This window comes from Nycticebus coucang, chromosome 6, assembly GCF_027406575.1.
Source record: "Nycticebus coucang isolate mNycCou1 chromosome 6, mNycCou1.pri, whole genome shotgun sequence".
NCBI classification, from domain to species: domain Eukaryota; kingdom Metazoa; phylum Chordata; class Mammalia; order Primates; family Lorisidae; genus Nycticebus; species Nycticebus coucang.
Window position 1 is genome coordinate 128,938,821 of NC_069785.1, and position 17,511 is coordinate 128,956,331.

The window sequence follows — 17,511 nt, forward strand, 5'->3', positions numbered from 1 at the left end:
GTACACGCATGCACACACACACACACACTCCTGCATCCCACATGAGGACCTTGTGCACGTACATGCATGCACACACACACTCCTGCATCCCACATGAGGATCTCGTGCACGTACACGCATACACACACACACACACTCCTGCATCCCACATGAGCATTGGAACTCTTTCTCCTGGGCTGCCCCCTCCCCAGCATTGCCTGAAGACACCCCTGTCCCTGATGTCCCCACTGCCAGCTGTGCAACAGGACAGAACATTCCAGAACCAGCAGCCGGAGGCCACCCTATGGGACCTGTGCTGGGCTGGCTGGATGTGCCTAACATAGCCTTCCCCTCACTTATTTAGGGGCTTCAGCCCCCAGGACACACAGACACAAACATGCAGGCACATCCAGCCAGCCCAGCACACCCGTGAGCCCTGGCATTATGGGGAGCAAGGGTGGGACACACTCCCAGGGCAGCAGAAGTTCCAGCGAGGACAGGTGGGATGGTGAGGAGGCTGGGAAGCACAGGAGCTTTGAGCTCCCTTCAGGTAGATCCTCCTGCCTCCCCCACCACACACACACACACAATGGGCCCAGTTACAGGCAAAAGTGCCTTGGCCCTCCGATGAGGACACAGGAGCATCAGTTCCCTCTGCAAAAATGATACCCACCTCCAGGATGCCTGGGAGAGTGTGTGAAATGGGACACCACCCACAGTAGGGATCGACACACACGAATTACCTGCCCACCCATAACATTGACGTCACGAGTGAACAGGTGGGCACCTCAGCAGACCTTTACACAATCAGCGTCTGGCCCCCACCATTGTCCATAGGGACTTGGGGGGCTGTACTAGAGGGTACCCTCCATCACCCCACCCTCTCTTTGGTTCACCCATTCTGTCAACCAACTTCATGAAGAGCCTATTCTGGCCAGGCACTGAGATTAAGAGAAGAAGGAGATTCATTCCTGAACTTGGACAGATAGACTAGTAATGAGTTTGAGGTCCTGTGATGACCTGCAGGGAAGGGAGTGCAGCAGCGTTGTCAGGGTGGGGGCAGGGACACCTATATGGAGGAAATCTCAGAGGTACGTGAGCGGGGTATTATGGGAGAACCAGGCTGAGGATAGCCCAGACAGAGAAGCACCATGTGCAAAGGCATCAAGGTATATTTGGGGTGATATTCAGCCACCCAGCATACTGGGGGTGACGTGTGTAGGACCTGTGTGTCTGACTGTCAGTACATACAGGAAGGAGGGAAAAGCAGGGGGTTTGGGGCTGGGAGACAGAGGTAGAAAAGTAGACCACTATTGAACTGTGAAGCCCCCAATCAGCCAGGCCTTGGAAACTGACCTTCAACTTGGCCACAGTAAAGAAACCACTAGGGTGGGTCCAGCGTGGGAGTGACATGGTCACATACTCACAACTAACAGCATTAATTAGGCTTCAGCTATTGCAGGCACAGCACTTGTCTACAGAAGGGTCTCCATGGCTAGTTCTGATGATAAATGACTCTAAGGAGGCTTTGTCCTCTTTTATTCATGCAATTATTCTTGGAGAAATGGCCAATTTTGGAGCAATTTTTTTTCTCTGAAGAGCCTGACTGGCTGGCTAACTGAAGGCAAGGAGAGGGGATCCCATACCACCACTGGACCCCCAAGGCCAGGGCTGCTGGGAGCAGCACTTGGAAATCTTTCCGAGCCTCCTTACAAGCCTCAGGGTTCTCTCTCTCTGAGGATTGGGGAAGAGAATGGGTAATGGTAGAACTGATAAGAGCCATAAAGGAAGAAAAGAGAGGGAAACCCTTCAGGCCAGACAAGGACGTATGACTGCCTGCGTTTCCAGAAACAGGGGACAGGCAAGGTGGGTGTGGCAGCCACCTTGCAGCTTCCAAAGCCTGTTCTCAGCAGGAAAGGGTGTCCCTCTATTTCTGTCTCTTCCTCTCTCCTCCCTTCCCTCCCCACCAGCTCCTCTCCAGAAAGGTTTATGGCTCCAAATAGCCCCCTCTCCTGCAGGCACAGTCACACCAACTGAAAGGAGGTTTAATTAGCAAAATCTCGTTAGGCAAACGAAATTATCTGTAAGACAATACTCTTCTGGACAGGGGGTATGATTAAACAAAGCCATTAATTGAGAGAGTCGCTCTGGCAGCTCCCCGATGCGAGGCATTCATCTCTGGGCAGGCTTCACTTTGCCTCCTTGGACCAGGGGAACAAGACTCTTTGCCCCCTCCCCCTGAGCTAGCCCACCCCCTCCCTATTCATCTTGCTCTTAGTGTGTGTGTGTGTGTGGTGCCTCCAGTTGGGGCTGCAGACCTTGGTGTCTCATCAGCGGCCTCTTTGCCACCAGATTCCTCCTAAAGTGCCTTGATTGCATAATGTCTATTTGCATAATGTAAATTGCAATCTCCTAGCTCAGGAGGCAGGAATCACAGAACAGCCATTATTTTTTACCACTCCACAAAAATTCTACATTTAGAAAGCAGATTTGCAGCTCAGAAAACCGTATAAATCTGAATCCGCCAGAAACGCCATTAAATCACACCAATTAAGCTGGACCAACGAAGAGCCCCTGTCACCGTTCTCTGTACACTCAAGGACTCCCAGTGCAGATGGAGGCTGGGAGGAACTAGAGGCTGTGGCAGAGGGGCTGGCAGCAGAAGCCGGAGGAGGCAGGAAATTCTGTCTTTGAGACGTTAGCACACACTTCAAGCATAGGCTTCCATCAAGACCCGGTGGGGCGCACAGAGGGAGGTGGAGCTAGTCTGTATTTCCTACGCTCACTGCCTCATTTCTGGTGGGCACACTGTCTGATGTCTGTAGACTTTTAATTTACAGAGAGGAGGGAGGATGTGAGGAGGAAACCTGTATCTTTAGCAAAGATAATGGGCAGACCCACGATATTTGACATGGGGTCAAATATCCACTCTTTTAACTGGCTCTTGAATGACCTATGCTCTCTTTAACCAAGTCCCCTCCAGCCAAGTGAAGGAAAAAAGGATAAATCCTCAGACTGGGCTGGGCTGGCTGGATCCTGAGCTCCTCTTAAAAGCTGTTTCCCAGGGGTCAATGGGGAGCAGTCTCTGGAAGGAGGACATTCCCTTGGACAGCCACCTAAGATCCCAGCTTCTCTGCACAGTACACCTGGTTACTCTTTTGCCTCTTTATTGCTCATTCAATATTCATTTGTCAAAGGGCAACATACTAATGTGTATTATTAAAATATCAATAGTTTATGAGTGAACTTTTATGGAGAGTAAAAGGCAAGATTCTTGACCATCTCTGCTGGAAGCAATGTAAAGGAATAATCTCTCTTCCCAGCTTCACTGGATGAATGAATGGCTGAGCCATGACTGAGCACCTATCATGTGCCAGGAATGGCTATAGGTGTATGCACATGCTGGATCCATTGAGTCCCAACAGCAGTCTGGGGAAATACATACAATCCCATCTCTAGTCCTGAGACAAGGAATCCAAAGACCAAAGAAGTGTACCTGGGATCACAAAAATGCTAAGTCGCAAGGCTGGGATTCAAACCTGAGCTTGGGAATTTAAATCCAGCATTTTCCTCTCCAAGCTAGTGCTTGAAAATCTAAATAATTTTTGCGTTTTTATCTGTATCCTTCATTTGCCCAAAGCAAATATGAGTTTTCTGACCTAAGCTAAGTTTCATGAAATGGGAAAGAACAGGAAATCATTCCATGCTTTCATCCAGCCTCAACTCCATAAAATAGGCCCACTTAGATAGATTTAAGAAAGTTTCCAGAATGGCATCTGCACATTTAGGATCTTAATCTGAAGGTGACATAGGGGATGACATCCTCAGACACTCCTATTTTATAGGAGGGTAAACTGAGCCTCTTGGAGCCACACAAGGAAGTAGTTTAAGTCTCTGCAATAGAGACTCCTAAATTGAATTTCAAGTCTGTTACAAACTTATTCTCTTACTTCCTAGGGTATTGCTCTGGCTGTCTGAGCTTCCTCTCCTTTTCTGTAATACAGAGAACATAATAGCATTCCATAAAGCAGAGGGAAGGGTCAATGAGAAAAGACACCCCAAGGGCTTAGAATGGTGCCTAGATGTAGTAAGTGCCCAAGCAGTGTTGGCTGCTAATACTAATATTAGGCTGATATGGAAGAACCCAAGAGTCTCCCTACAAATCCCAGCACCTCTTCAAGGAGACGGAGCCTGCTCACCCTTCTCTTCTGTGCCCCCCGCCCCCTTTTGGCATTAGCCATTTTCAGGTCTCTACCCCTTGGGATGATGGGCTGATTCTGTTTCCACTCTTTGGTTGCTTGGGTGTTGTCTTTATCTCCTTAAGGCACTCAGATTCCCTTCCATGATTTAGCTGCATCTTGGTCAGGAAAATGGCAAAGGAAGGAGAACCTGGTTTCAGCAGGGCACAATCTCTCCAGGTCATAGTATGTGGCACAGGGGAAGGAAGCAGAACAGGATGTGGGCTCCCAGAATCCCCCATCCACCAGAATAGCCCCTTGTGGCTTAAATCCTGATCTTTGTCTAAAACTTCCCCCAGCTTGGAAGGCCTTGGCAATGGGAAGTGTGGGGAGTCATGGATATGAATGGAGGGCTCAAGGCTTGTGGAGTCCTTGGTCACAGTTTAAGACCCCTTCAGACTTAACATCACAGAACTGACAACCCAGCCCAGTGGTGGCAATGGGACCCTCCCTTGCTGAGATGGACCATGATGCAGAGGTTTCTACCAGCTGCATGACCTCCTAGCACCAGCATGCCGCAGCCAGGAAGGAAGGCTCCAAGGGGGGAGGCCCTTTCAACTCAAACATCCTGTGAGTAAAAGGACAGTTTGATTTATCTAAGGTAGGGGTGTCTTTAGCCTGCTCTTTTAGGGGAGCCCATCATCCCCTAGAAAGCATCCATTTCATTCTTTCTGGGAAATAGATGAGGCTGTGCTGTGCCCCACCATTAACTTAACAAATATTAGTTGTGGTAGATTGTGTTCTCCAAAGATGACTGCAACAAGGTCTCCCCCAGTCCTCATACTATTTGCCACATGGAATTGCTGTTCTTTCACTGTAATGTTGATACTCAGTGGGTGGGTGGCATGGGGGATACCTATGTCCCCTTCTCCAAAACCTGGGTGGACATTTGCAGCTGCCCCAGTGGAGAAAGGCAGTGGCATTGATGCTGCCTAACTTTGGAGGATAGGCCACAAAAGGCAACCCAGCTCCCCTGGCTTTTATTGTCTCTCAGGATGCTTGCCCTTGGAATCAGGCCTCCATATTGTGAGGAAGCTCTGGCCACATGGAGGGGTCACAATGGGTCTGGTTGAGATAGCCGCAGCCAAAGTCTCAGCCCAGAATTATGAGTGAACGAGTCTTTGGATGATTCCAGAATCCAAATCTTTTGAGTTGCCCCAGCTAAGGCTCCACAGTGGTGGCACAGAGACCAGCTGCTACCACCAAGCCCTGTCTGAATTCCAGACCTCCAAACTATATGAGCTGAACAAACGTTGTTAAGCCATTCTGTTCGTAGGTGATTTGTTACACATCCTCGTAACTGGGACACCAGTGGAATTAAATTGGAATGTTTACTTTTTCCCTCTTAAATCAGGCTCTCACTGGCCATTTCTCTGAAACTTTAGACTTTTAGACTCTTCCGTCCTCAACTGGTCCCCACCATTCTGAGCCTGCTTCCCCCTCACCATCCTCCTCCTCTCCAGATGGCAGGATCCTCATGCCTGCAGGAGCCCTGGTAAACCACTCCCTGAAGGATCATTGAATCTTCCCATTTCAGGCTCTGGGACCTGAAGAAACCTGCTTTTCCTGATTCCTCAGGGTCCCTGTTTCCCTGAGTGTGAGTGACCCCGTGCAGAGGTGCCTGGCTGCCCTCTGGGACAAGGGGACGTGCAGACCTAGCTCCGCTACACTCTCAGCCCTCATTAAGGTTCACGCTCAGCTTATTTCTCATACTTGACTTGACTGATGAGGTCCCTCTAACCTCCGATGCGAGGAAACATCGATTCTCACAAAGGTCATTATCTTCCAGTCTGCCGCCCTTCAGCCCCCTCCACCCCACCTCCCAAGCAGGCTTTCCTGGAACATGGTGGAGTGAGGCACACTTCCTCGTCCCCCCACCCCAGCTAGGGGCTCCGACTGCTCCACAGCCTGGCTGGAGAGGAGGTGCCCTGGGAACCCAGGCCCGTCAATCACAGAGGCGACCGGCACTGAATCTCAGGCCATTAGGCGGGAGGGCCGGCGCCCTGCTCACTCACTGGGCAGCCATCAGCAGGATGTTAGCCGATCACAGGGCGGCCATTCTTATGATTTATTCAAATACTCATTACAGTCAATCTATTTTTACACAGAGGTGAAGATGTGCACTGATAACGGTTAATCATTTATAATTCCATGGACGGGTTGAAAGCCAATGTACTATCAAAGTCGCCGCAGCAGCGTCTCAGCCTCGAGTAGCCCCAGAAGCAGGGTGGAGCCCCCAGCTAACATTACTGAACAGCGACTCTGCTGAGAGCGTAAGGGGCAAATGAGAGATGTGGGAATCCCAGATGTTACCCTCTAGGTGTGCACAGTAACCTGCTGGCCAGAGGAGGGAGGAATCACTTCTGGCTGGAAGAGTGTGGACTTAGGCCGGGTCCTACAGGTGGGTAAACTTTCACCAAGTGGGAAGAAACAATGTGAACGAAAGCTGGAATCTGAGGTGGAGCTATCCCGAGCTGATGGAAGGGAAGTGGTCAGCTGCAATTCCTTTTTCCTCCCTTACACATCCCCAGAAATAACTAGATGTAAAAGCAAGTGCAGGCTATAAACTTGGCCAATTTGGGGACTGATGTCACCACTTCCTCCTCTCACTGTCTCCTAACCTCAGCCATAATCATGGTGGCCGGGGTCTGGGCTGGCTTTGTAAACTCAAGAGTTTCCTTCTCCAGAACTCATGACACACAAAACACATCAAGTCCACCTTAATGCACAATCAATATAGTCTAATTAAATAGGATGTCATGTTACAGAGCTTCTTTGTCACATTCAGATGTAACCTAATCAGAGCGCCACTGTATTTTACATTCTGACTAGTTCATTGTTGAGTGTTTCTTGTGCACAATGCATGGCTAGTAAAGACCAGGTTCAGGGGGGTCTTTAACCTGTAACCTTATTGAATCAGCATGGAAAACGCCAATCAAAGTTACTTACAGTTCACAGCCCCTTTTCTAGTGAGCGGCATGGAGGACAGAAAGCTTCAGAGTCCTGCTCCAGAGTTCACCTGTCAATAGAAGAAAACATCTTTATAGACTGTGTAAGATTCTGCAGGAATCTTACGCGATAGGAATGTGGTAGACCCACGGGCAGGTCTGGCTCAGGAGCAAGGCTGGGGCTGGCAGCCCTATGCCCACAGCGCTGAGTGGGGAAATCTTGCAAGGAACTCCTTGTGCAAAGTGGTTATTGTCTAGGTTTCTGACCAGGACAGAGAGAGGCTCACACTCTCCTCTATCTGCTTGTTGCCTCACTTTCTTAGGAGTTTCAGCCGTTTCTTTATAGGAATCACAGAGAAAAAAAGACTCGTGGCAGTTGAGCACCCTGAGTGACCAAGGCAATAAGCCTTTCCTGGTGCTTCCTGCGTGATGGAACACCCCATGCAGGGGGACAGAGCTGAGAGGCCCCTGTGAAGGAAACCGTGTAATCTACACAGGGAAGGCTTCAAAAATCCAGCAAACAACACAACTGCCCTTGTTGTTCATGGTGGTAACATGCAAGTCTTGCTGCAGGAGAGAACTTTCAAGTAGAGGTGAAGAGTCCATGTGGGCAGGAAGGAAACTAGGTGTGGAGAATGATGGAGGGGAGACTGGAAAGTTAAAAAACATGGCTGCTTTTCATTCTCTTTTTAGGACAAAACATTTTTTTTTAACCCAGCATGTATTTACCAGGTGTCTGCCCCATGCTCTACACACACTGAAGCAGCAGGAATCAAATCTGTGGATCCTGTTACAAGAGCATTTTCCCATATCCATGGGGATGTGAGGTCACCCATACAAAGCAGTGTCAGAGAGACAAGACTGTCTATGAAGTTGAGCTTGACTGTGCAAGGAAAGCTCATTCTAACCCCACAGAGGCATGAAGTCTACAAGAGCTAAAGCCATTCAAGGGAGTTTTCTCCAGCAGGGAGAACTTGGCTGGTGGAAGGGAAAGGGCATTCCAAAGAAGTGGGGCTATCTGAGCAAGGGCCAGGAGTAGGGGAGCAGGGAAGGTCCTGGGGCAATGCAGAGGTCAGTCTGCCAGGAAGATACCAGAGCAGGGAATAACACCAGGGATACAGGATGTGGCCAGAGCATCCAGGGTTTCAAGTGTCAGGTAAGAGCAGTCAGGCTGACCCATGAGCTTGCAGAGCCCTTGAAAGTTTTTCAACAAAGAAATGACATGATGTAACCCCCATACACACACAAACTCACCCCAACTCTGTTTAGTATTTTCTTTTTAATTAAGGCAAGAAGGACTTCGTGGAAGAAGGTAGAATTTCAGAAGACTTAGGCATGGGGTATAGTGAGATGTCTCATGGAAATAAATTGTCCCTATTGTTCAGAACAATGTCCTCCAGGCAAAGACACATCCTCTGACAAGATCAAGATTCACAGCTCATGGAGGTACCTCAGAGACAGGACTGCATGTCACTGGGGGCAAGGAGCTCACCTTCTGCGTCTTTGTATTCCCACAACCCAGCATAGTGTCCAGCACGCTCTGGGTTCTCAGTAAATACCTGCTGAAATGCTGAGTGGTGGACCCTGCTCATTCCAAACAGAATCCCAGAACCAGCCCTTGGTTCCAATTTGTATTATTATAAACTAACTATATGTATGCACTAGAACTGAGCACTTCATGATCTCAGTATACAAAGCCTCTAGATTAACTCACAGAGCTGTATGCTCTATCCCTGACCTCTAGAACTGTCCATCTGAGACATCAGTGACTTGGAAGAGGATATAGCAGACTTTCCAAGTGTACATGATGAAAAAGTCAGGTAGCGTGCTAGGGGGACAGAGTCAAGGTTGTCATAAATCACATAGGAAGGCTGAGATGGATGGATTGCTTGAGCTCAGGAGTTGAAGACCAGCCTAAGCAAGAGCAAGACCCCATCTCTAAAAATAGCTGGGCATTGTAGTGGGCGCCTGAAGTCCCAGCTACTTGGGAGATCAGAGAATCCACTTGAGCCCAGGAGTCTGTGGTTGCTGTGAGCTGTGATGCCACCGCACTCTACTGGGGGCAACATAGTGACACTTTGTCTAAAAACAAAAAAAGATCATCATAAAGCTTTTAGCAAGCTGAAAGAATGGGCCAAAACTAAAAAGTCCATTTTTTCCTCTACCAGTTTTTATTTCTTGTACAGTATCATCATGATGACCATAAATTAATTTCGAAAATAAAGAAAGATTGCCCACAACTCATTATTCTATACCATCAAATTACTATATCTTATGTCCACAGGCATATCTACTTCTTTTTTAAAACAGAATTTTTACTATAAAAAGATTTGACAAGAATATAATATAAATACCAGGGTGGTGCCTGTGGCTCAGTGAGTAGGGCACCAGCCCCATATACAGAGGGTGGTGGGTTCGAACCCAGACCCGGCCAAACTGCAACAAAAAATAGCCGGGCATTGTGGCAGGTGCCTGTAGTCCCAGATACTAGGGAGGCTGAGGCAAGAGAATCGCCTAAGCCCAAGAGCTGGAGGTTGCTGTGAGCTGTGATGCCACAGCACTCTACCGAGGGTGACAAAATGAATCCCAGTCTCTTAAAAAAAAAAATAAATGAAAATTAAAAAATATATATATAAATACCAAATCCTACTTTTACATTCAAAATCTATTGCAAAGAACAGAATAGGGTGACTTAGTTTGGAAAAAGAAAAAAAAACAAGGATGAAATGAGATAAATGCAAGTTCAAGATGAGCCCAGGGCACAGGGCTGCAGCCAGACTCATTCAATGTGATCTTAGGTTGCACTAATAGCCACACAGTACCCAGTGGAGGAGAGAATGATCCCCACTCTGGAGTCACCACCAGTCCATATTAGCTCTGTATGTGCTTCTGGCATTATACATTAAAAACTTTGACAATGATGAGTAGAAAAGAGAGGAAAGAGAAGATGTCTAGTGGTTAAACTGTGCGTTAAAAGTCTAATGTTTCTAGACCCTGAAATCATACTCTACAGTTTGTTGTTGTGTGTTTTTTTTTTCAGCAGGCCCTGGCTGGGTTTGAACCCACCACCCCAGTGCATGGGGCCAGCACCCTAACCATTGAGCTACGCGCATCCACCCACTCTACAGGTTTTGATCCTGGGTTGCCCACAGGCAAGTTACTTAACTCCTCCATGCCTTGCCTTGCTTTTTCATCTGTAAAATAGAGCTAATAAACATTCTGCCTCTGAGAGTGGCAGTGAGGACTGAATAATTTTATAAACTGTAACTGTAAGATCCTTAGAACAGTAGCTCACACAAAATAAGCACTCTCCAAATGCCGGCTCTCATTCCTGATGTTGCTGTTTTCAGTATTCTTAGGAGGCTGTGAGGTAGATCTGTCCCTGGTTCTAGTGACTAAAGCAATATGATTCCTCTCTCACATGACAGCCCTCCAAATATTTAAAGAAACTATTTAAAGAAAAGAGGGACTGGTGTTGCTCTAGAGAATAGGATTAGGACTAATTGCAGACATTAAAGGAAGCAGATCTGCCGCTCAATAGAAGAAAATTCTCTGGCCAGAGAACCATCCAAAAATGAGTTAAGCTTCCTTGGAAGGGAGTGACTCATCAACACTGGAAGGAGAATTCTGCACTGGGCGAGAAGCTTCTCTGAAGCACAGTTTCCCAGATTTTGCTTTTAGCCCTCAGTAAAATATCGAAAAACATTAGAAGATGGATAGGCTTGACAAATTTAGATTTTGATAAAACATTAATGGTGTCTTCCCCTACTATCATCTAGTGAAACAGTTCAACCCTCCAAAGTGAGAGTAAAAAAATCTTATAATTATAATAAATAGCTGTACTAATTGATACATGTAAGTAAAGCCAGCTTCATGAAAAGCATTTTTTTTTCTCTCTCTCTAACACACACACACACACACACACACACACACACGGCTGTGTGCATATTCTACCTCTCCACCATGTCCTTATTTTCACTCTTCACCATGCCCCAGGGGAAAAGTCCTCCTGGACTGGCCCTGCCCCGTGAGCGCATGCTGGGGAGTCATCCATGCACATGATACGTTAGGGCCTTCCAGTGCGAGCAACCTGTGATCCTGGCAGGGAAATCATCATGTTAAAGGCTTCCAGCCATGCAATAATGCAACTTGAATTTGAACTTGGGCTTGTCTTATTCACTGTGAAAATGAAATGAAATCATAAATGAGATTGACCTATCATATTTATAGATGTGAGGCAACTTGTAGAATAGTGAATGAGAAGGGAGGTAAATGGTTTGTTTGGGGAAGAAGGACAGAAGAAAGTGTCCCACAGGAGGTACCATAGTAGAACTTGACCCTGGACCTTCAAGGACAGCAGCGTGGGTATCCATGAAGTACACCCAGGTAAGCTAGGAGGATGGAGGGAGTTGAGCTTTGGGGTTAGTAAGCCATGGGTGTAACACAGGGAACAGTAGACCAGGGTGAACCCAGACATGGATTCGTGCCCTGACTCTGTCATTAACATTTGATCTTGGACACAGACATTTAGTCACTTTATAGATCAGTTTCCTCATCTGCACAATGATAGGGTCACACTACTAAATGATCTCTAAAATAAAATTTCATGTGACATCTACATGTTTCTGAGGTTGTCCAGACTAACCTCCCAGGGAAGGCACTAAGTCTCTTGCTAAGGTAGCTGAGTATGTTATTGTGGTTAAGAGTAAAGAAGTGAAGTTGGGCTGGGTGTGGTGGCTCATGCCTGTAATCACAGTACTCTGGGAAGCTTGAGGCCAGAGGATCCCCCAAAACCAGCTTGAGGCCAGAGGATCCCCCAAACCAGAGGATCCCCCAAAACCAGCTTGAAAGAGAGCAAGACCCCATCTCTACTACAAATAGAAAAATTAGCCAGGTGTTGTAGAAGGCGTCTGTAGTCCCAGCCACAAGGGAGGCTGAGGCAAAAGGATCCCTTAGACCTGGGAATCTGAGGTTTCTGTTAGCTAGGCTGATACCATGGCACTCTAGCCTAGGCAACAGAATGAGACTCTGTCTCCAAAAAAAAAGTAAAGAAGCTGGAATCAAACAGTTTTGGGTTCAAGCTGGAGTCTATCATTTACCTAACCTTCACTTCTATGGCCTTCAGAGGCCTCCTTCATCTTTAAAAGGAGGATAACAGTAGCACCTTTAAATGAGGTGGTACGTGTACAGCATTTTGTGCAAAGCCTGGGCTATATTAATAACGTAATACGCGGAGGCTATGGATGTTGGTGTGCAGTGTTCTATAATAAGATCTGGCTGACACTGAACGGGAAAAAGAGAGAAGACTGAGGCTTCCACATTCATCACGTTGCCCACAACACGTCTTCCTGTTCTTGCCCAAAGCAAACTTTTGGGATGAGGATCAAATTGTGACAAGCCCTTCTTGTGCACCAAGACTCTCCTTGGATGCACCTCTTCACCGAAAAGCTCTCTATAGCCATATGAGCAAACCTTCCAACAGAGAAACAAAACTTGAGTGGAAAAACCAGGTTGAGATACGAGAGCAAACTCCAGACAGAGTATCCTGCGGCTCTCCCCCCACTTCCCCAAGTCCCCACTCTGTTCCACCTGTGCCCCTCAGTACCAAGCGACATTTTGCCATTGCATACAGATATCCAACAAGGTTATCAGTCAGACAACATAGCCCCTGATCAGCAGGCTGTAAATGACACAGTAGCTGGGTGACTGAATAAAGGTATAATTACTTGGCACTAAGTACTTGGCTCTGAGACTTTTACCTGTCCAGCTCCGAGAGAACTGTACAGCCTTCCTCTGAGCCTGGTGGCCATAGATGCTAATTCCATATCTGTCCTCTGCCCTGTGGGCCACAGGCAGTGCTGCTCCCATCCCCCCACCATTACAGAGGACCTGGAAAATCCCCTCAGGGATGCTCCAGGCCTTGCCCAGAGCTTAGGCCTGTATCTGTCAGTAGAGGTGGGACCATGAAACCCTCTAGGAAATGTTGGCACTGCTGGGCCAACCCTAATGATTTTTCCATATGGGAAAAGAATCAGGAGACACTTATGACCTCTCCACACTTGGAAGGAACATGTGATTTACCCTTTGAGCCCAAGAAGGAAGACTTACATCCACTGAGTGGGTGCAGGCTCACAGCGCAATACAGCTTCTGCAGAGGGAAACCGGGGATGACCTTGGGCCTGCTCATGAAGTGAGCCTCCCTGGCCCTGTGGACATCCTCTGAGGCACAAAGACTCCAAGGCCCAAGACTTGGTGATTCTCCATCAGAGGCGAATGGAGAAGCCTGAGGACTTCCACATCCATCATGCTGCCCATACCCTGAGGCACAAAGACTCCAAGGCCCAAGACTTGGTGATTCTCCATCAGAGGCGAATGGAGAAGCCTGAGGACTTCCACATCCATCATGCTGCCCATACCCTGAGGCACAAAGACTCCAAGGCCCAAGACTTGGTGATTCTCCATCAGAGGTGAGTGGAGAAGCCTGAGGACTTCCACATCCATCGTGCTACCCATACTCTGAGGCACAAAGACTCCAAGGCCCAAGACTTGGTGATTCTCCATCGGAGGTGAGTGGAGAAGCCTGAGGACTTCCACATCCATCATGCTGCCCATACTCTGAGGTACAAAGACTCCAAGGCCCAAGACTTGGTGATTCTCCATCGGAGGCGAATAGAGAAGCCTGAGGACTTCCACATCCATCATGCTGCCCATACCCTGAGGCACAAAGACTCCAAGGCCCAAGACTTGGTGATTCTCCATCGGAGGCGAATGGAGAAGCCTGAGGACTTCCACATCCATCATGCTGCCCATACTCTGAGGCACAAAGACTCCAGGGCCCAAGACTTGGTGATTCTCCATCGGAGGCGAATGGAGAAGCCTGAGGACTTCCACATCCATCATGCTGCCCATACTCTGAGGCACAAAGACTCCAGGGCCCAAGACTTGGTCTTCTGCCCATCCCATCGTCACTAACCTGACTCAGGGTGGCTGCCTCTCTCCAGATTAGTGCAAGGGCCCCTCATTGGGCTCCTGGCCTCCAGGCTTTTGCTTCTTCCCATTTTTGCCCATCCATCCCACCCCAATGCACCTCAGCCCTGGGAATCTTTCTGAAACACAAACATGACCATGTCCACTCCTCCTTAAAACCTTCCCATGACTCCTCATTGACTGGCAGAACTTGCCAACTTCCAGCCCCCGGGTTAACTCTTGCCTGATGTTCTTAAAAATTCTGCCAACATCTACACACTGGGAAATTTCATATTTTAAAATCCAGGTTTCTAACTTTTCTCCCAAAATGAGATGACCTGACCATGCCAACCCATCCTGCATTTCCAGGGGGCAGTCATTGAATGACGTTGAGAATTAATCAGGCACATGTCCTCCTGTGTGCCCTGCAGAGAGAAGGCAGGTGTCACCCCAGAGGTTTCTCCCATGCCAGGGCCAGACACCTAGAGGCTGACTCATGCTCTTCTGAGGAGTTTAGGATTCAAGGTGATAGCACGGTGGTGTTGTGGGGTGGGTATCACATTATGCTATCAACTGTGCTGTACCCAGCTGGAGCTGAAGGAGGAGGGCTAAGGAATGCCAGCACTGCTCCCACCTGGGCAACTCCTCTGCTCCTAGCCAGGGGAGAGCTGGGGAGAGGCCTGATTGCAATGTTCCTGGAATGCCAGTGGCCGGAAGGCAGGTGCTGAAGCACCCCTCCCTTTATTCTAGACACTCCATCTACCCCTAGGTCTAGCATCTCCCCACCCCCAACTCTGTGGCGGCTGCACCCCCTCCCTTTATTTCTATCCCACTCCTCCTATCAAAGCCCTAACAGCACATATTTTGTTAATTGTACAAACCTAATGGGGGAATGCATTGGCAAAAAAGGGTAATGGCCATCAGACCAGCAATAAAACAAAATTAATGGCCCATAGGAAGAAATCATGTCCACTTAATCCAGGCTCTGAAACTCTAATAGAATAATGGAAGACCAACTGAGGGTTTTTTCTCTCTATGCAGATTGCTTACACCATGTTAATCACTTGCAAAGCAGGCCACATACCACTCCAGTTCACATGACCTTCCAGGGAAAGTAGCAGACCAGAAACATTCAGTGCAAGGCTCATTATGGACATGCACCACGTGCACCGAGTGGCAACACCTTCCCTCCCTCCCCCAGGTGACTTGGGGACAGCCAGTGTGGGGTGTCATTGAGAGCCACCAGGTGTGGTGGGCCGGAAAGCAAGACACAGACTAGCTAGTAATAGGAAACATTTATTGAGTGCTTACTATGTGCCAGACACTGGGTTAGAGAAGTTCTTTCTACGTACTTTGCTACTGCAGCCTCTTTTCATCTTCCATAGCTGCATGGAGCAACAAGGAAGCCACTAGTCACATGTGGCTTTAAAAATTCAAATTCTAACTAATTAAAATGAAATGCAATATAAAATTTAGCCTCCATTCTCACTAGCCACATTTCAAACACTCAACAGCACATGTGGTTGGTAGCTGTCATTCTGGACAGCTTAGAGTATGTTTCTGCCATCACAGTAAGTTGCACTGGACAGAGTTGCTTAAGGGTGTTGAGGCCATTTTATCTTGTTCATTTAACAGATCCTGAAATTAAGGCAGAGAGAGGTGTGTAAGTTGCCCAAGGTCATGCCACTGGCCTTGATAGAACCTGCAGACAAGGCAGCGGGGATGCCTCCTGAGGCTTTGCAGGAAGCCGGCCACAGAAAGCCTCCTCTGTTCTCTATGGTTCATCTGGAGCTCTCTGAGAAATTACCTAGACCCAGTAAGGTCAGTGTTTGCTCAAGACCTTAAAAGAATAAAACAGAAATAGACTTGACAGGGAACAGAGAATAATTAAGATACCTTAGAAACATGCCTTCACTTTTGGATATAGACTACATACCCCAAAGAATCAAAGCAGGAACTAAAACACATACTTACACACTCATGTTTACGGCAGCATTATTCACAGTGGCCACGAGGTGGGAGCAACCCAGTGGATGAATGAATGGGTAAGCACGTGGTCTACACCTTCAGTGGAATATTACTCACCCTTAGAAAGGAAGGAAATTCTACACATGCTCCAACACGGATGAACCAGGAAGACTCTATGCTAAGTGACATAAGCCAGTCACAACAAGACAAATACAAGTCGACCAGTGGTTTCCGGAGGCTGGAGTGGGGCATGGGGAGTGAGGAGTTGCTGTCTAATGGGTACAGAGTTTCGGATTTTCAAGATGAAAGTTCTGTGGATGGATAGTGGTGACGGCTGCACAGGAATGTCAAAGCATTTCATGCCACCGAACAGAACACTTAAAAATGGTTAAGAAGGCTGGTGTGGATGTGGAGAGAGGGGAACACTTTGACGCTGCTGGTGTGACTACAAACTAATATAAGCTTTTTGGAAGGAAGTATGGAGAATCCTTAAAGAACTCAAGCTAGACCTCCCATTTGACCCTGCAATCCCATTGCTGGGCATCAACCCAGAAGAAAATAAATCATTTTATCATAAGAAGGCAAATTATATGTGATCTGTACACAATTGAAAAATACATACACATGCTGCCCCTAGCTTCTCCAGGTCTCTCTCAGAAAAACAGAAAAAAAGGCTGGGAAAGCAGCAGCTTATCAACCTGAGGAGAGGGTAAGAGAGCCAAGGACTGAAGGAGGGAGCAGAGAGGGAGCCCCAGGACTGCCAGCTATGGTGGGGAGAGCTTGGAAGGGAGGCTGCAAGAGAGAGAGGGGCTCAGATCCCAGGGACTGGGATGGCCAGGCCAGCCTACCCACAGGTAAGGTGGCCTTCCCTGCAGGAGCCACTGAGCCAAGGTGACTCCAGAGGGCTGATGCTGGAAAAACAAAAAAAATGATTGAGGATTAAAAAAGAAAAACAAAAAAGGAAAATAAAACCTGGTGGGGACAAGGACAGGGGTCCAACTCTCTGGTCTGAAATAAAGGACAGTCTAGGAGGGTAGCCACAGCAGGAAATGGAAAAGAAGAGAGCAACAGAGACTGAGGAAAGGAGTAGAGGATGTGGGCTCCCAAGCTGATGCAGCAGTGAGCAGCCTGGTGTGTTGGGAAGAATTTCAGATCTGTGGGATGGCCCTCATCTCCACGGTGCACGGCTGTGCATGTCACCCAAATGCTCTGGGCCTCAGTTTCCCCATTGATTGAACCAAGAGGCCATAGCAGAGCAAGAAGAACCAGTTGCAAACCAATGTGGGGCGTGGGGGGGTCAGGGACAAGCTAAAACAAACTCTCCCTGACCCCCCACATTGGTATGCAACTGTTTAAGGTTGAAGGGTTCCACAAACCCTTGAAATTTTTTTCTGGAGGTATTTGTGTATACA

General features: G+C 47.9%; 1 protein-coding gene across 2 annotated transcripts in view; it reads right to left on the reverse strand.

The window, feature by feature from the left end:
- Positions 1-17,511, reverse strand: part of PKNOX2 (PBX/knotted 1 homeobox 2) — a 273,163-nt gene that overhangs the window by 196,572 nt on the left and 59,080 nt on the right. For both annotated transcript variants that reach the window (XM_053594243.1, XM_053594244.1), the window contains exon 2: positions 7,167-7,236. The gene's annotated coding sequence lies outside the window, so the exon portion shown is untranslated. The remainder of the gene's footprint in view (positions 1-7,166; positions 7,237-17,511) is intronic.